Consider the following 20,349-nt stretch of genomic DNA (forward strand, 5'->3'; position numbering starts at 1 on the left):
GACATAATACAGCACAATAATACAATTCTATCATATAACATTAAAACCCAGCAAATCCTAAAAGGGAAAAAGCCAGTCCATGTTGTTCACTCCTTGAAGTAAGAAGAGGTGGCAATCCTCAAGCCTGCCTGGCCTATAATTGTTACTAGATCTGTCCTCCAAAAACTTATCCCTTAGCCTTAACTATATTCTCTAGCAATAAATTCCACAGCTTAACTGTGCATTTACTAAAAAAAAAAAATATTTTCCTAGATTTGTTTTTAATCTGCTACCAGTTAGTTACATAGCACTCCATGAAGCATATGCATTTCAGAGAGAGAGAGATGCAACCCAAAGGAGAAATGCTTGGACAGAGAAAAGTAAGATAGAATGAATGAAAGACAAAGAGAGAACAAACATTGTAGTTTATGAAAAGAAACATGTTCAAACACTGAAAAATCTTCCATTAAGTTATACATATTAAGTGGTGTAAAACTATATGCAAATACATGCATTTGTGTCAAAAATCTAGAAAACATCATCATACAAACTTGTAACCTTTGCTAAAGAAATCAATATACAGCATATAAAAAACAGTGTGGAGAGGCCAGCTCAACAGCAGAGCAGCATAATGCCATTCAGGCAACCCACTACGAGTCCTGGACCCAATCGCTGCTCCTCGAGGTGGTTGAGTGGCAAGGTTTACAGGCCTAGGGATTGACAATCCCAGCCATTGCACAACAAAAGCATTTAAAGTTGAGTTGAAGGATGCATGTATACCAACTTTCAAAGGAATCCATAGTCTACGATTCTCTACCAAGGGCGATGACTACAATGGCTGGTAAGAGAAAGAAGGGTGGGGGTCCAATTAGGAAGAGCCTGATGGTCCTGAAGGAAGACTCTTTGTTGCTCGGCATTTAACCTTTCTCATAAATGGCAGAAAGTGAACTAGTGCAAGTTGCAAATGGGCTGGAAGCTCATGTATGGAAGAAGTCAAGACAAGTTTAAAAAATCAAACCTACATCTACAAACAGCCCCACACCAGCAGGAAAACTATATACATACATTATTTATATTTAATATGTTTGTGTTTAATAGTAAGAATTTTGTGTGTTAGAATGTGTGATTGCAACTATTTTATGAATGTGAATGCATTATCTGTGCTGATCAATCATAACTGGATGCAGCGCCCCGCATAACTGTGGATCTCTAAAGACTAGACATTGGGAATTGAAACGTCGCTCTCCACTTTAGCAGTGGAAAAAGTGGAACTGGATTTAGATGACAGCAAATGCTGGCCCCTTAAATTTTTCAGTCCGGGTACTGATACACAAACATTAAGGATAAAGCATAGGATTGCTTCTACGGCCAAGTCTAAAAGCAAAGCACTCTCAAGCAATGTTTTCTGAATTGTCAAGAAGGCTTCTTGCTCCATAAAAATATTGCTAGCAGTAATTTTGTTAGGCGTTTGACAGATGCTTGGTTTTGATTATAAATATTACTACCCTTATCATAAGGCTTGGGGAAACCTGCATGGAGTAACTACCACTCTATGCAGGTTTCCCCAAGCCTTATGTTAAGAGTAGTAACTGCCTCTCCGTGCAGATATATATTGTGTCTCTTCTTGCGTTTAGAAACAACTTCATTTTTTCCCCTTTTCTTTGCCTCCCTCTCCCAAGGGAGACATTTAACTATAAGAGGGGTTTATCGCATTCTCCAACAATACAATTCTCCGATGCATGATAGATCTAAGATTCTCCATTCCTGGCTAGGCAATGCACTATAGGTGTTCCACAGAACTGAGAGGTGTTAATTTGCTGGTTGCTTATGCTTGCTACAGTAGCCGATCAGAATTGCATCATATTTATAGCTAAATAAGAACATAAGTGACATGATGCATCAGACTAATAATAGTGACCTAGCAGATCCTTAAGGGGAGATCCATACTCTGTTTCTCACTCCCCCAGTAAAGGGGCGATGATCCCCAGTTTTCCTGGCTAATAACCATTAATGGACATGTCCTCCAAGAACTTGACAAAACTGTTTTAAATCTAGCCTTGACCATATCTTGCAGTAAAAACATCCATTGCTTAAATGTGCACTGACTGAAAAAAATGCTCTTAAACTGATTTAGTTGTGTCTCCATTAGATCTAGAATTATTTAAAAGGGGTAAATAACTGGTTCCTATTTACTTGTTCCACATCACTCTGTTTTTTCCAAGATAAAGAACCCTAATCTCCAAGATAAAGAACCCTAATCCAAGATAAAGAACCCTAATCTCTAAGATAAAGAACCCTTTCCAAGATAAAGAACCCTAATCTCCAAGATAAAGAACCCTAATCTCCTAATCCTAAGCTCCAAATGGTCCAAAACGCAGCAGCCCGTCTACTGACAAACACTAAGAAAAGAGACCATATCTCCCCAGTGCTACAAGACCTCCACTGGTTACCAATTCATTTCAGAGTCATTTATAAATCCATCACCTTGATATACAAAATCATTCACCAACATACCACAATCAATCTACAAATTCCTCCCCGCTTCCACAAATCCACAAGACCGACCAGGGAAGCCTACAGAGGATGCCTCATTGTTCCACCCACGAAAACCACTAATCACAGCACCTTAAGAGACCGAGCCCTTTCCACCGCAGGCCCACAGTTATGGAATTCCATCCCTCCAGAACTCAGAAATGAACCATGTCTCCTAACCTTTAGGAAAAGACTCAAGACATGGCTTTTCAGGCAAGCCTTCTCGAACTCTACCTAATATGCACCATAAACAAACTCTCTACTCAGAGACTGTACATACGAGACACCATATTTATATTGAACTTTTGTACATAATTATTCTCCTCTATCTCTTTCTATTTCTTACATTCCCAGTTCATTAGCCCTTGTTAATTGTAACTGCTTCTCTTCATCACGTTATTTATGTTTTTTGGTTGTATTATCCGCACCCCTGTTTTCTGTAAACCGACATGATGTGAACGAGTTCATGAATGCCGGTATAAAAAAACCTTAAATAAATAAATAAAATAAATAATCTGTTAAGTCTGACTTCATAAGGAAGCTGCTCCATCCTCTCTCTTTGTTGCCCTTTGCTGTATCTCTTGTATTTCTACTACATATTTTTTGAGATGGGGTATCCACTTGTGCACACAGTACTCAATGTGTGATCAAACCAGTATCCACAGAGAGGCATTATGATAGAAAACAAAGCTGTGAATATTGCTTTTTGAATAGTTTCCAACACACTTTGCATTTCCGACTGCCAGGGCTCTCTGAAGCAAAGGATTTCAATGCACTATGCACCATGGTCCTTTTTCCTTGGTGGTAACCGTTAATGCGGAAACTAACATTTGCATGTATTTGAGATTTATTTTCCTCGATGTGCATCACTTTATACATTTCCACACTAAATTCCATCTGTCATTTTAGATGGCCATCCTCACAAGGGCCACCTCCGGTTTCCGATATTATTCTTTTTGTGTTTTAACTGCTTTGAATGTTATCTGAACACTTGATCACAACACACACTGCTCCCTTTTCCAGATCATTCATGAGAATGTTAAACCACAGCGAGAAAAAAACAAAAACCAACTTTGGCTCAAGTCTCCCCCTATGAGTAAAATTTGGCACCTGCTGCCGGAAAGAGGAAGCAGGGCCAGGAAGAAGAGGAGCCTAAGAAGCAGCAGCAGCATGCAGGGTCAGACAAGCAGCCCATCTCAAACATTGGCCAAGCTGCATCTCTAGGAAGTACCAGCAGATACCAAAGACTAGATCCATTTTTTTGTTGCCCATTCCTGGAGATAAGAGGTAGCTTTCCTCCAGTCTACCTGGCTAATTGTTTCTGGACTCTTTTTTTTTTTTTTTAAGTCAGGAACTTGTCCAAACCCTTTTAAAACTCAGCTGCATTAGATGCCTTGACCCATATCCTCCAGCAACAAATTCCATAGCTTAATTGTGTTGCATGAAAACACGCACTTTTTTTCCAATTTGTTTTAAATCTGCCCCCCTAGTCCTTGTACTATCTGAAAGAGTAAATAACCATCACCTATTTATCCTTTCCATGCCACTCATGATTTTATAAACCTCAAACATATCCCCTCAGGCTCTTCTCCAAGCTGAAGAGCCCTTACATGTTTAGCCTCTCTTCACGAAAACATTTTTGTTGCGCTTCTCTTTTTTTTTTTTTTCAGTTCTGCTATATCTGAGATGTGACTGCCAAACGTGAACGCAATACTCAGTGTACTTGCAGCATGGATTGATACAGAGACAGTACAACAATATCATAGGGTCATTTATCAAAATGTGTTATGGCGTTAATGCACGCGCTAACGTCATAATCCATGCAATAAGGACAGTAACGCACAGTGCAAATGCAAATTTTTTTTGGGGGGTGCGGGATCAGGGAGGAGTTTGGGTGGGATTTAGGAAAATGAGGGGCAATATTGCACCGTGCGATAGCATAACGCATGCTATCGCATGGTTTTAACACCAGAAATAATTACACCAGCCCCTAGATTCTCAAAATGCGTTACCGATGCGAAGCGGTAAGTTGCTGCATGATGCGGTAATCCTAAAATTTCCATAAATACGCCCCTTTTTCTTTCTAAACTGTGAATTTCAACTTATAGTCCACAATGACACCAAGATCCTGTCTGAGGATTCCTAACATGGAAACCAGCATTGTATACCTACAGTTAAGTTTATTTTTTCCCCCCTATGTGGATCACTTTGCACTTGTGCACATAAAATTTCATCTGCCATTTAGATGTCCAGTTCAAGGCTGGCAAGGTCCTTCTGCAGTTCCTCAGCCTGCTCTATTTTTAATTAACTTTGAATATTTTATGTCGCTTGCTAATTTGATCACCTCACTCTCTGCTCTCTTTCTAGATCACTAATACATTTAAACAGCATAGGTCCCAGCACAGATCCCTCAGGCACCTCTTGAGCAGCGGATACACAGACAGAAGAGAAGGTGGAGCTGGAAAGAGCAGCAGTATTAGGAGAGCAAACATTATAGGGGAGGGGGTAGCCAGTGCTATCCCTTTTGAAGTGGTTCCCCCCCCCCCACCAAAGGGCTGGATAACAAGATTCCTCTTCAGCCCAGATATTTGGTGCCTACAAAATATGGCATCATAGGCATTTGCCTATGTTGCCTGGGCCAGGGGTGGGAGGAACAGTGGCAGCTCTAGGGCAAGAGGAGGGGCCAGAGCCATAATTAGTTACAAAAACAAAAAATACACTTAAAAAAAAATTATCCCTACCCCCCTCCCCCCAACACCTACGTTTTCTTAAAATAAATACATTCTACTCCTGTGTTAAATACCGGTCCTAAAACAGATCCCTTGGGCACTCCACTATTTGCCTCTCACCACTGAGAAAACTGACCATTTAGTCCTACTCTTGTTTCTATCCTTCAAGCAAAGGCAGAATATAAATCAAATCAAGTAAACCATTTACCAACCCACAACAGGATATTGCCTCTTATCTCATGACTTTTTAATTTCCTCAGAAGTCTCTCATGAGGGAATTTATCAAATATTTCGGGGAAATACAGCAACAGTAAGTTGATCTGCTTGCTATTAACCACGTTCTTATTTTTACATGTTCAATGAATTTTAAAACCTTAGTAAGGCATGACTTCACTTTTGCTGAAACCATGTCTATCCATATGTTCTGTAATTCAGTTCTTGATAGCTTCCAGCATTTTATCAAGCACCAACATTTGGCTCATTGGCCTGTAGCTTCACTGGATCTCACGTGAGGTCCTTTTTAAAAATTGCTTTGACATTGATTACCCTCCAATCTCCAAGTACAGCAGATTTTAATGATTGCAAACTAGTAATCAGTTACCTATTACATATTTGAGTCCCTGCAGAAGTCTGGAGGTGAATACCATCAAGTCTTTATTTGCTACTACAAAGGTAGGCAACCTCGGTCCGAGTGTGCCACAAACAGGTTTGGTTTTCAGGATATGCATGAAATATGTGTGCACTGCTTCCACCATATGGAAATATAGTTCAAGCATTTTCTTTGTAGATGTCTTGAAAACAAGATCTAATTGTGGCACTCCAGGACCAGAATTGCTTACCCCTGTGCTACTATTTAATTTGTCAATTTCCTCTAATACATTTTCCAGATTTGCTTTATTTCCTTTGAGATACCACCTCCAAAGAAATGTTCTGTCATGGGTCTGTTTCTCTCCAATTTTTCTTCATTAAAAGAATTTAAATTTGCAACTGAAAATTAAAAAAAAAAAATGTTGCATTTTGAGTTTTCTTAACTTTTAGGATGAATGCAAACAACTGCCTCTATGCACACATCACACACAGGCTTGCAAAAGTATTAGACCCTCTAAAAAGTTAGATGTGTGTGGATTACAAATCAATCTTACACAGATTGTTCCAAACACTATGGAGCTGATACAATAAGACGTGCATTAGAATGGGTGCGCATATTCAGCACCCGTTTTTCCTAACGTGCCACAGCTACGTCTTTTGGGTGCCCAATGCTATGTTTTAATGAGCCACTGTGTTAAGGATGCGCCAGGAAAGAATTATGCGTCCCTAGCACTCAAATGCATCGGGCACCCAGGAGACGTGATTGCACCTACAATTACAATGGGTGCTAATATTAACATCCATTTTATCTTGCTTCAGGTCGATTTCTGGATGCCCAATATACATGTGCAATAGCAAGGAGCATAATCGGCCTGGAGCGTGTCTATTGTATATATTATGCTTCCAGAATTTTTATCACAAACCATTACATTATATCTTTATTCTTAAATTCTGCATGCAATAGATGTTTAAGAATAAAGGTAGGAACCACACAGGACACTTTTTAAAAAAAATTTCTCCTGAGCCCTTAACTCGCGGATTAATTTAACGTCAGCTCTGGGGCAGAGTTAAGTTTGCCGCATTAAAAAGTTGGGTGTCCAGAGATTTTCTGCAACGGGGGTAATAGCTAATAGCCTCATCTACATCTTATTGGATCAGGTGCTAGTCTAGCATGTCCAAAATGTGCATCCAACCACTTGTTAACCTGTGCACTTTATCGCATCGGTCTGTATGCACTTAAAGTAAATTTTCAAAGTCACAATTCATTATTTCTCTGAAATGCTGCTTGTATAAGTATTCAATCCCTGTGCTATGGAAGATCCTATTTTACACAGATGAAAGGTATTGCCCTAACAATTGGATTTTACCTGTGAATTATTAAATAAGTTTAGCTTTTCTGGATAAAAGACCACCTAATTCCGGTACTATTGGTCAGACTGTGAAACAGAAGGAAAGCTGTCAAAACGAAGACCACAGATAAGGTTACAGACATGCACAAGATAGGAAAAGGCTACAAAATAATATTCAAGTGCTTGGATATCCCAGTGAGCACTGTTGGATCAAGTGTGAGGAAATGGAAGCTGCATCGTACCATCCAGACACTGCCTAGATAAGGCCATCCCTCCAAATTCAGCATCTGAGCAAGAAGGAGACTTGTGAGGAAAGCCACAGAGGGGCCAGCAATCACTTTGAAGGAGTAATAATGGCTGAGACCGTAGTGGAGATGCACCAGTCAACCATATCAAGAGCTCTGTATGTAACTGGCCTGCATGGGAGGGTGGCTAGAAAGAAGCCATTACTGAAGAAAAACCAAATCAAAGTACATTTTGGAGTTTGCCAGAAAGCATCAGAGTGACCTAGCTAAAATGTGGGATAAGGTTTTGCGGTCAGATGAGACAAATACAGAACTTTTTGGCCAAAATTCAGAACAGTGTGTGTGGTGCAAACCTAACACTGCCTATTCCTCAGCAAACGCCATCCCAACAGTAAAGTATAGGGGTGGCAGTATCATGTTGTGGGGCCTGGGCATCTTGTTAAAATTGAAGGATGGATGGATGGTGCAACTTACAGGGAGATATTGTAAGATAACCTGCTTCAGTCTGCTAAAAAACTAAAAATTGGGAGAAAGTTCACCTTTCAGCAGGACAATGATCCCAAGCACAAGGCCAAAGAAACACAGGAGTGAGTAAACAACAAAAAGATGAATGTTCAAGTCAAAAGTCCAGATTTCAATCCAATCAAGAATCTGTGGCACTATTTGAAAACTGCAGTCCATAAACATCATCCAAGCAACCTGGAGCAAATCTGCCAGGAAGAATGGGCAAATATCACTCTCAAACAGTGTGGAAAGCTGGTAGAAACTTACCACAACAGACTTAAACTGTTAATGCTGCAAAATGTGGTTCTACCAAATACTAGTCTGAAAAGGTTGAATACTTTGACAAGCAGCATTTTTTCAGTTTTTAATTTTATTTAACAAGAAATAATGAATTGAGACTTTGAAAATTTACTTTTAAGAGCATACTGGTTTGCAATACACAGATTGTCCTAGACAGTATGTTTAAGTGTCATTTTGTAATCCCTACAAATCTACAGACTTTTTAAGGGGGGTTGAATACTTCAAGCCAGGGGGTATGTAATATATATCACCAAAAAATGATAGTGGACACTGCATGATCTCAATGCATAAATCCAATGATGATGTCCAATGCTGGAAGCCTCCTGTATTTGAAGCCCCCCCCCCCCCCCCCCCCCCCCCCACCATGGAGGGAAATATTGCCTCCATGGTTTCTGATGAGTTGTTGAATCACAAAGAATTTTAAGTGTTGGATAGAATTCTTGGTCTCAATCCAATGTTACACAGTGGGAGCATCCAATTTTGCATTCGAATGTAACCTTTATGTTATGTGATACAGGTTTTAATAAACAATTTAGTGTGGCCAATATCTAACATTTGGCATGGACAAATTATTGTGTAAATCACCTGAGCAGTATTGCATGTGAAATGTCCCCATAAAGTATAGCTGACCGACAAGAATGGGTGCAGAAATGTTTTGATGGCACAAACAGCACACTGACCACATGCAAACTAACCCCACAATGTGTGGGATCGGAGTGCAGTGATGAGGGAAGTGTAGTTATTACAAGGTGATTCCCTTAAATTTTGGCCCCGAGTTTTGGCAAAAATGGGAATTTGTTGGAATACATTGTTAATAGCCAACACATTCCAGTTCCTCAATATAATATCCTGCACTTCCCGCATATGGGTGGATTAAGGTAACGTGCACAAGATCTGTTCTAATGCAGCTTTTAGGGAACTACTCGAGAGGTTGGCATATAGTATCCATTTAAAGGCACATCTGATCATTTTCATAGGCTATCCCCTCTGTAAGAACCGGATTTTCATGTCCTCAGCTTGTTTATATTCCTGAGTACTAGTGCACACCTGTCTAAGGGAAAGAAATTAACCAATTGGAATATTTTCTTTTAATCTTTGGGGTTGATGACTGGAAAACTGCAAAAGTGTATTCTTGTTCTGTTGGTTTCTGACAAATAGTGGTATTAAGCTCCCTCCCATCTTTGTATATAACTATCTAAAAAAGGAACCTTATGCAAATCCACTGATAAACACACATTGGGGTCTTGACGTTTTAGCCACTCAGATAATTTAGAAAGATGTTCCAAAGAAGAAGTCCACACAAAAAATTATGTCTCTGAATCTTACCCAAATAACTATATGTTGCAGAAACTCCGAAGGATATGCATACTGTTATTCAAAAGAGGAAACAGACAAGCTACTGTTTTTACATTGGAAGGTGGTCCTGAAGATATGTCTTCAAGACCACCATGCAATGTAAAACCATATTTGTTTTTTTAATTTACATTGAACACAAACTTTAAAGGCTTGATTAATCGCACATGTATTGGTATGGCACTCAGGGAAGTTAAGGTGTGCGTGAGGTATATGTATGCGTTCCACCAGGTAGCCACACTAACTCATTGGCTGGTAAAGACCCCATTTTGCTTCTCTAAGTTGCTGAAAGCAATAAGTTCACGCATGCATGGATTATAGAGACAGAGAGACAGAAACCCAACACCCAGACAGGCACAGAGCCAGACAGACACAGCACACCTAGATACAGAGAGAGAGAGAGATACAGATAGACCACATCACACACAGATGTGGGCCAAACACACTTCACCCTCCTAGAGAGAGACACACAGGCCACAGACAAATGGCAAGGGCCGGAAATTTAAAAAGAACAAAAAACCCTTCAGGTGCTGACCAAACGTTTTTAGCAGCTGAAGAAAAATTTCCATTCTACTAGGCCCAACTTCTTAATTTTTTACTCTGTTTTCACTAATTTTTCTTATTTTTCTTTTTCTCATCTTTTTCTCATGTTTTAACTATTTAGACACTTTCGTCTATTATTCTCCCCAATCTCTCCCTCCCTGGGTAGGAACCCAGCAGCAGCAAACTGCTCCTGGGCTGAGGCCCCGAGGGTGGCAGTGCTTCCTGGGTTTGGAACACAACAGTGGCTCCTTCCATGTTAAGCTCTTCTGCAAAGTAAGTAGCTCCCCACCCGGCTGCAGCACAGGGGAAGCTGTTCCTCTGGCTGGCCTGCTAAGCCTCGGCGAGCTTACGGCGACGATGCCACTATGCTTTGGCAGCATCCTCCTTCCTCAGCTTCCCGTGCCTCCACAGCACCGAGACTTGACATTGCAGCCAGTTTTTCTTCCCTGATAGGGCAGCCAAACGTGCTCTCCTTTAGGGTCCTTTCTGCCCTCCTGTTTACCCCCCCCCAATCTAAAGGTCCAACTGACTTCCTCACAGGCCTTTGGCTTAAATATTTGAAAAAAATGTTGTTTTTTACCTCTTTGGAAAGCTTCTTTTCAAATTTTCTGGGTCAGTAGTTTTTATATATTTTTTAATTTTTTTGCTGTCATTTACTATGTTACTTTGATTTGAAAATAATTCAATAGCATTAATTTAACGTCTATAACACACACCATCCTGAGAGCCCCAATTTGCATTAATGCAAGGGCAGCAACGGCTCTGAAAGTTTGTTCAATCATACTCCTAGATGTCTAGAGGGCAAAAAGGGGGTCCAGGAAAAAGAAAAAGGCAGAAAAACTAAATTCTTCACCTCTGTCTTTGAGGAAGATAGTGTGGATATACCTACAACAGAAAGTTTCTTCCATGATGAGGATTCTGAGTAAATCAATGTGAAACTGGAAGATATATGTTCTCTGTTACATGTAATGCTTTCAAGCAAGTTTAATTGTTCAATGTAAACCGATTTGATTTGCATCCAATACCAAAATAAATAAATAAATATAATAGAGAAAACTGACAAACTAAAGAGTAACAAATCACCAAGACTGAATGGTATTCACCCTAGAGCCCAGCTCAAAACCTGGCTATTCAAACAAGCCTTTCCCCAACACCCTTGATGAATATTGAATTGTGATGGATCATGACCTGAATTTGACTATGAACTTGTTCTTATGACATTATAGTTCACTTGTTAATTGTTCCTATGCTTCTCTGCTCTCCTATTGGTTTTTTGTACCCCCTACCCTTCCCCTGTTACTTGTAATTTCCGTTGCTTTTGTTCGACTAACATCGGTATAGAAGACTCAATAAATAAATAAAATAATAGAGTACTAAAAGAACTCAAACATCAAAATATAAGAATCTGTAACCCATCATTACAAGTTGCCACAGTACCTGAAGAACAGAGACTGGCCAATGTAACACCAGTTTTTAAGAAGTGCTCTAGGGGTGATCTGGGAAACTATAAACCGGCAAATCTGAAGTTATTCTTAAAAACAAAGAGGCCAATATTGAAACGTGAGATAAGTATAGTTTATCCACGAAAGCATTAAGAATTGTGATACTGGGTCAAACCAAGGGTTCATCAAGCCCAGTATCCTGTGGCCAATTCAAGTCACAGGTACCTGGCAACCACCAAACGTTAAATAAATCTTAAGCTAATATTACTTATTAATTAATAGCAGTTTATGAATTTTCCCTCTAGGAACTTATCCAAACCTTTTTTTAAACCCAGCTACACTAACTGCTATAACCACATCCTCTGGCAATGAATTCCAGAGCTTAACTATGCGCTGAGTGAAAAAGAATTTTCTTCGATTCATTTTAATTGAGCTACTTGCTAACTTCATGTCCTGGTCCTTCTATTATCTGAGAGAGTAAATAACTGATGTATATTAATTGTTCAAGTTCTTTCATGATTTTGTAGATATCTACCAGTATTTAATCTTTAGTCGTTAGGAGCAAAGTGAGAGAACTAGTAGCTCTCAGGCACCCTGGGAAGTGAGTCACTTTTGCTTCAGGATGGAATTCCCCCTGCAAGTCGAACAGCTCACATGGCCAACACAATCATCTGATGGTCAAATGGTTTGAGCTGATGCTTTTGAGAGCCTAAAGTGTAAGAACTGGCAGAAGTGACCTTTGCCCTACAAGGGGCCAGATGTTCCACTTCCATGAGGCATTTTCAGATCAATGCCATGAAGTTCTGAGGCTAACATTCTTAGGCCAAAAAGGGAAATCGGAAATTGGGGATTTGGATATCCTCATCAGGCCCATGGCTGGCATCCAGTCTGTGATGGATGTATTAGCCAGATGCTCATATGTTGTCTGGATTGATTCTGGGAGATACATACATGGGTGTGCCTTCACCTTAGCCAAATAATTTTTACCTAAAATCCCTGCAGTTCTCTTTTACATCCTTGGTTATTAAGAGAACCAGGCTACATGGTGAGGATACATAAAGACAAGGGTTGCTGCTGTTGGTGGTGCGAAAGTGGCCCACATAGCAGAGTTGGAGCTCTGGGAGGGCAGTTTATGAGGGGTACTATGTTTCTGGTCAGGGGATCCATGCCCTCAATTTTGTCCTTTCACTGAAGGAGACTGGGATTAAGGCATAACATGCAGACAGGGGGTACCTATGTCTGCAGCCAGACAATAGGTCCGACAAAGCTATGTCTTGCAAAAATCCGAGTCAAGCTCTGTTTTGCTACCTCTCTGCTCTCTCTGATAAGGTACTTTCTTCCAAGGAAGCAAGATCACAAGTCCTCCTTTGCGGGAGGTCTCCTCAACTTGAAAGTGAACTTGCATATGAGGGGATCTGCCATTTCTTCCTTTCAAGCTTTGTAGGGTAGCGTATGCGTCCTTTGGAAGTCTGTCTCCTTGGTGGCCATTGGTAATATTAAAGGAAAAGGCATCTCTGTTCCCAATACGCTTCCCTTGTCTCGAGGGTAGTGTTTCACTTTTGGATTTGGGCTCTTCCCACTCATGAGGGTAAGAAAGTCAGGTGGATGCTACTTGTGGGATGTTGGTAATTGACCATGTTCTTTTCCAGATAAATCTTTAGTCTATTAATGTGTCCTGTCAAAGCACAGTGGCTTCTAAGTCATCAATTTCAGGAGTAATCGAGGAGAGGAGCCCAAGGGCCCACTCCAGCAAGAGTTTGCAGGGCTCAGACCACTCAAGGAGAGGAATAAGTCCTCGTAGGCAAATCAGCATCTGGCTTTCCAGCGAATTATTGCAAGACAATGCCTTTGCCCCCGTGGCATTCCTGCTCTGAGCACCTCAGTGAGGGTGCGCGGGTGGTGGAGACTATGCCTTGGATGCTGGGGTTCTGAGAGCAATCATGGCTTCCTCCTGCCTGGATTGGGTGGAGCTTTGGGACATCCCACTTGTCTGGATGGGTCTGGCATGGACGATAAAGAGGGTGAAATTAAAATGTACCTGTTGCCGGTTAATTTCCTTTCCTTAATTCTGCCAGACCCAGTCCAGAATCCAACCAAGGAAGCTGCAGCATCAAACGCTCATAGTTTGCTAAGCTCAGAAATATAACAGCAAACTGGCCTAATTGTGAGTTTGGTGTAGGGATTCTTGTTCCTTGGTTAATAAACCATGGCGTGAACTTTTGTGGCTGTAATCATATTTATTTATTTCATGTTTCTTATATACCGCTCACTCAGATATCTAATCTGACTGGAATGGTGGACAACTTACATAGTAATAGAACCAATTAAAACAACTTACAATAAACTCCAGCTAAAAACAATAAAACCCAACTGATTGGAAACAAAAACTAATCAATTGCCTTTGGTGGTCTTAGCTTTGCCATCAGATACTGAAGAACTGAGGGCAGCACTAGGCCTTTTATAGGGGCGTGAGTTCAGCATTGAGCTTTTGTCTCTTCCTCCATCTTTTGGCAGGTGGACATATCCCACTTGTCTGGACTAGTTTGGCAAGACTAAAGGAATGGAAATTAACCAGCAATAGGTAAGTTTTACTTCACCTTTTTTGTAGGTCTTCTGAAATTACTTTTGATCCTGGCATGATGCATTCCTATTAACTTTTTAATTTTTTATTTATTGAAATTATTTTATATCCAAGAAAAAAATAATCATTTAACAATATACCAGAATGGGGAGAAAGTCAACCACAATATATATATATAGGTTTCAGATAGCTTACAGAAATCTAATTGTGACCCATGAATCACAAGAAAAGGATGTTGTCACAGGAGTAAGAGGGGAACTCAGGTCTGCTCTATCATTTAGAAATTGCAGTTAGTGAGAAGGTTCATAACATACATATTTCACACATTTACATAGAACATTTTAGCAAAACCAATGCACCCAATTGAAGGACCTCAGGCTTCAATAATAAAAATCTTTTTCTCTCAGATTGAGTCACTGTAGCAATATCAGAAAACTTGTGGTTGCTCAAACCCAAAAATGGCGCCTCCTTATGACGGAAAAATATTCTCATTTAATTGTCTGTATCAGAGTCCAATATCTAATTCATTATCAAAGTAGATGGAATCGGCTCCTTGTCTCCAGATTGCTCCAAAAGGCCATCTAGTTCAAAGGATCAAAGAAACTGTGAGGCAACTGATTTCCTGCAGAAATATCCCCAGCTTTTTTTTTAACAAAAGGTGGTAAATATATGCTTGATACAGAAGGAATAGCTTTTCCTGGGACCTTGAGAACTACCAGTAAATATTTTTTAAACATTTCTATAGATGTCACAATTTAGAAAAAATTGTCTTATATTCCTCCTACAAATCTCATTTTCCAAGATTTCAGTTTTGTTCTGAAGAACTGTCTGTCCCTTAACCAAAGATCCGTATAAGTCTTGAATAGCAACAACGCTAGAGTTGGTTATGTTGCAGGAGGTCCCCCTTGAAATTCTGATTAGCTTTATCAAACTCCTGCTGTTGGACCAATATTTGCCTTATTTGTAGGTATGATACTGAGTAGCCTCCCATTTTCCCTCTAGTAATCAGCCCATCAGTAGCAGCCATGACAAGGGCCCAGTCCTCTCCTCCTCCACAGAACTCCTAATTCTTCCAGCATTCGCTGGGGCCTCTCCTCACGGTGGATAGCAATCTGTCATAGCCAGTGATGTCGTCAGGGGGAGCCAGCTGCAAAGGAAGTTCATGGATCTCAGTCATCAAAGATGTCTGTGCATCTAGAAAGCTCAGCAGCACTCCTGCTGGCAAATTCAGCAACGCTTCTCTGGGGCTCAATGAAGATGCTGCCATCTTGAACCTCACCAGATAGAAATCATTCGGACCAGTCAAGACCTGCCAAGAGATCTCCACAGGGTAGGTCTGGATTTTCCTCTTGTGCTTCCTTATATCAAAACACAAACGAAAAGGAAGAGAAGAGAGAACCCAGCTACCCAGGGCCATTGTGGCTCCTACCCTGAATTCACACTAACTTTATGACTAAAACCAAATTTGAAATATTTTAGACATTTTTATAGATTTATTCTGCAGGGTGGTTTACTGGTCACCCAATTATTTAAGCATCTAATTCTAATTAGCCAATTTCACATACTGATTATGAATTTAGTCTTATGTCTCAAACACAGAATTGTTTAATTTCTTCTTTTTTAATTGCATAAGGAAAGACTATTTTCAATTAAACAAAGGTATCGTAGAAAGAATTTGTACTTCTCATTATACTTGGTGTCACGTAATGCCTCAATGCCACCCCTAACCCCTCTCAGGGTTAACCAGGTGTAAACTTGGAGAGTCCTGGCAGCTCTGCTCAGACCTGCCTATACCTGCACACTTGGCATTATCTGGCAACTTCCCATCTTGTCAGTTGAGTTCTTGTTTACCTCTGGGCAAACAGGAACTCACAAGTTATCCTCTGGTTGTTTCTAGGAACACTGAGACCCCAAACAACCCAAGGGTCATACAATTTCAGAAATGCACCCACAGACCAAACACAGAAAATATTAAAATCATGAATCATCCAGGACAGACAGAGCTAATAAGCTAAAGAGTTTATTAACAAAAGCAGGAACAGTGAATGGAAAAAGATTTAGCTTGCAAAGAGTAACAGATTAAAATAACCTTTACTGTATAAATCCTTGTTAAGTAGAAGAATTTCATTGGGCTTAGTGGTGAGGGAGAAAGTTGGGAAAAGGCTGGAGCAGGGCATGTGTGACAGATCTGGTCTGTCTGTTCTCCTAGCCCAGACTGAGATTTTCTGGCAAATTCTGCGCTGAGTCATCCCAACACTGGTATTGTATAACCAATGAGAACCTAAGGCACAGCTTCCTGACCAATAGCAGCACAGAATGTTGCTAATATTTTACCACTTGGACGAAACGAGGGACATAGGCATTCCAAGTCTCACTTGGGGAGTATACAAGCAAATTAACCTGTTAGTCCTAGCTGCAGGAAGCTGCCACTTTCCTGTCAGTTCTAGGAGTGCAAGGGAAAAGAGGCCTTACCTGGTAAACAAAAAGGACTCTACAAAATAAATCTCAATAGGCACACAGATCCCCATTTTACTTTGCTTGGAGTTAACAAACTTTTCTGTTGCACTGTATATAATTGTCCTTTGTTGTCCTCTTCCAGTTGCTAGCACTCCCACTTTAGGGATGCATTGAATCTGGGCCAGCTTTTCTCACTGTTATGTTAAACAGCCTGTAATTGATCTATCTCCCCATAGTTGTTGAATCCATTTTTAACCCATTTGTGCTTGCTTCCACAACATTCTGTAGTAGTAAATTCTGCAAGATGATAATGTATTGTGCAGTGGCGTAGCCACGGGTGGGCCTGGGTGGGCAGGTGCCCACCCAACTTAGACCCAGGCCCACCCAACTGGCACCGGAACTGCAAGGCTGTCGCGGGATCCCATCCCCGCGACAGCGAACAAGAGAACCCATGCCTCGCGCGCCATCACGGCACACATGGGGAAGCAGTGCTGCGGCCGTATGGCCAACCGGTCTTCCTGTTGAGGGGGGGGGGGGAGCGGAAGCGCCGCGCGCAGCTTCCGCTTCCTCCCCCCAATGCAGGAAGATCAGCTGCCTCTCCTGCTGCCACCCGTTCTCCTGCTATCTTCGGGTCAAACGGCCCGCCGAACTTCCTGTTTGGGGGAGCGGAAGCGCCGCGCACAGCTTCCGCTTTCTCCCCCAAAGCAGGAAGATCAGCTGCCTCTCCTGCTGCCACCGGCCTCCTGCTATCTTCGGGCGTCGGGCCGTACTGCCCGCCGATCTTCCTGCTTGGGGGGGGGAGGGAGGAAGCGGACGTTGTGCGCTGCGCTTCCGCTCCCCCCCCCCCCCGACAGGAAGTTCGGCGGGCAGTACGGCCCGACGCCCGAAGAAGATAGCAGGAGGCCGGTGGCAGCAGGAGAGGCAGCTAATCTTCCTGCTCTGGGGGAGAAAGCGGAAGCTGTGCACGTACTTGAATGTGTATGTGTGGATGAGAATGGGAGTGTGTGTGGGTGAAAACTGGAGCCTGGGTGTGTATGTGGGTGAGAATGGAAGCTTGAATATGTGGGTGAATGGGAGCTCGAATGTGTGTATGTGTGGTTGAGAATGGGAGCCTGGGTTTGTGGGTGGGTGAGAATGGGAGCTTGAATGTGTGTATATATGGGTGAGAATGAGAGCCTGGGTTTGTGTGGGTGGGTGAGAATGGAAGCTTGAATATGTGGATAAGAATGGGTGCTTAAATGTGTGTATGTGTGGGTGAGAATAGTACCTTAAATGTGTATATGTATGGATGAGAATGGGAGCTTGAATATGTGTGGGTGAGACTGGGAGCACGGGTTTGTGGGTGAGAATGGGAGTCTGGGTTTATGTGTGTGGGTGAGAATGGGTGCCTGGATGTGCGTCTGTGTGTGCATAAGAATATAAGCCTGGGGAGGGGTGAGAAAGTGAGAACTTGAATGTGAGCTTGTGGGGGGGGGGGGGGGGGAGAGCATATGAGAGTGACAGCTTGAGTGTGTGAGAGGGAGTCTGTGAGAGAAAGCGTGTATGTGTGTGTGTGTGTGTGTGTGTGTGTGTGTGTGTGTAAGGGAAGAAGACAGTAATAGAAGAAAGACACTGAAAAGGAATTAGGAAATGAGCTATAAGGGAAAAAATGGGAAAAAGAGACCAGGACCAACTGATTAGAAAAATACAAAGATCAGACAACAAAGGTAAAAATATATATCTATATTTTGAGATGTTAGCAATTTAAATATAAGCAACACAACCGCTCTCTCAAAATTTATGGACAGGTAGGAGCCGTGTATAAAATCGTAATAATAAGAAGGCTAAAGTACCACAAATCACCGTGAATTATGTTTGTATCATTAAGTAAACCTCATACTTAGGCGTAGATGTGAATGCTATGCTGCATAATTTGGCATTATTTATCAGTAAAAAAACAACTAGTAGACCTGCATGCCTACAGCCCACCCATGTTAACCTTGTGCCCACCCAAAAAATCAATTCTGGCTACGCCACTGGTATTGTGTGATGAAGCTTTTCCTTTTGTTTTTAACCTGCCTCTTTTTATTGTTTCATTGGGTGTCTCCTAGTTCTTGTATAATGGTTCCTTATTTACATTTTCCATGCCTTCCATGATTTTATCTATTATATCATCCTTCAGTTGTCTCTTCTTTTTTTTTTCCTATACTGAAGTTCTTGTAATGTGGAAGATTTCCCATGCCCCTGCTAAGTATTGCTGCTTTGTGAATATACTTTTGAAACGGTGACATAGTCATGGGTGGGCCATGGCCTACCGATTGTGGGCTCACACTCACCCAAGTAGAGTTACCAGTCACCAGAAGAGGCCTGAAGAATGGTCACTTTGGATCCCAGCCCTGCAGCAGCCACAGAAGAAAACCTGCAAAGCAAGGCTGCTGCTGGAGCCCATCCCTGTGGCGGTGGAAGAAGGGGTTTGGCGGTGGTTGAAGGAATGACCCTGGATGTGTGCTTCTATGTGGGTGTGTGTTTGAGAATGGGGGTGTGTGTGTGAGAATGGGGGTGTGTGTGTGAATGTGGGAAATTGTGATTTGGCAGGGAGGAGGTCATAAGACTGGGACTAATAGCACTACCGGGCAGTACAGGCAGTTGCCCACTCCCGGTGCATTCAGAACATGTTGGGGGACCTGCGGATTTAGCCTCTGACATGGGGGAAGCAGGGCCAGCACAGCTCTACCGTGACCCGAGTCCTGCAGGTCTTCCCTTGGAAGTTTCTTTGTGAAAACAGGGTTCAAGGCCACCCCCCTTCCCGAGGCAGCAGCCCGAGAGCTGTGGGTAGAATTCCTTGTGACTCCGCAGGGGTTTTCAACATATGTTGTGGTGCTAATGCACCAGGCCCGTGCTGAGCAATGTAGAACCTGGGTTTGGGAGTGTCTTCCTTTGCTGCCATCCTAAGGCACCCCATGGGATCTGAAGGAGCTGGCCCCAAAGAAACAAGAGGACCCACTTAAAGGGCTCTGGTTCCTCTGGCATTACAGTCGCACTGGAATCAAGAGAAGGCACTCTAGTGGTTGAATTCTTTTTGTGGTTATGTTGCTTTCTAGTTTCTTGCCAGCGGGAGTCCTTTATTTAATCTATGCACTACAAATGTGTTGTATTTATATAACATAGTATTAAAACAAAAGGCAGGATTTAGATCCAAACAACATTTTCCCCTGTGTGTCTTTTTCTTAATTTGCTTTTGTGAGGCATAGTGAGTCTGGTTATGATGCATGTTACTTAACATCACAAATCAAATATACAAGGATTTGCATGTGAACTCCAGTTAGGTAACCTCAAAGCAGCATTTGTATGTAACCAGTCCTTAAGCTGGCAACATTTAAATGTTCCTTTATGACTGGATTTGAAAAGTTTTTTTTTCTTGGACCTAGGAGCCAACCCAAAAATTTAGGAGCCAGTGGCTGAAAAGCTCTCAACCTCTCCCCCATTATCCCTACCGAAGTTGAAGTTCTCGATGAGTTTGAGCCACACGTGCCCAGTCTCCCGGGCTGGTCTTGAAGAGACCAGAGTTTTTGAGTTTGTGCACTGTGCAGCTCGAACGTACCGAGAGCTACACCGTGCTTGACTGGAAGCGAACAGCAGTTCCAGGGACCGAAGATGCACTTACAGCAGTTGAGGGCATTCAGCAAAGGAAAACCCCCAAGCACCATGGCATAATTTCTTGCTGCCGTGTCGACGTGGGGGCCTGGGGTTTGTTGAACACTGCTTTTT

At 41.9% G+C, this 20,349-nt stretch overlaps 1 protein-coding gene across 5 annotated transcripts in view; it reads left to right on the top strand.

Moving 5' to 3' along the window:
- ACSL3 (acyl-CoA synthetase long chain family member 3) overlaps window positions 1-20,349 on the top strand; it is a 223,908-nt gene that overhangs the window by 9,595 nt on the left and 193,964 nt on the right. For 2 of the 5 annotated variants that reach the window (XM_029615579.1, XM_029615580.1), the window contains exon 2: window positions 14,079-14,145. The exons of the other annotated variants lie outside the window; for them this stretch is intronic. The gene's annotated coding sequence lies outside the window, so the exon portion shown is untranslated. The remainder of the gene's footprint in view (window positions 1-14,078; window positions 14,146-20,349) is intronic. 5 annotated transcript variants of the gene reach the window in all.

The sequence above is a fragment of the Rhinatrema bivittatum genome, chromosome 9 (assembly GCF_901001135.1).
Source record: "Rhinatrema bivittatum chromosome 9, aRhiBiv1.1, whole genome shotgun sequence".
Classification (NCBI taxonomy): Eukaryota; Metazoa; Chordata; class Amphibia; order Gymnophiona; family Rhinatrematidae; genus Rhinatrema; species Rhinatrema bivittatum.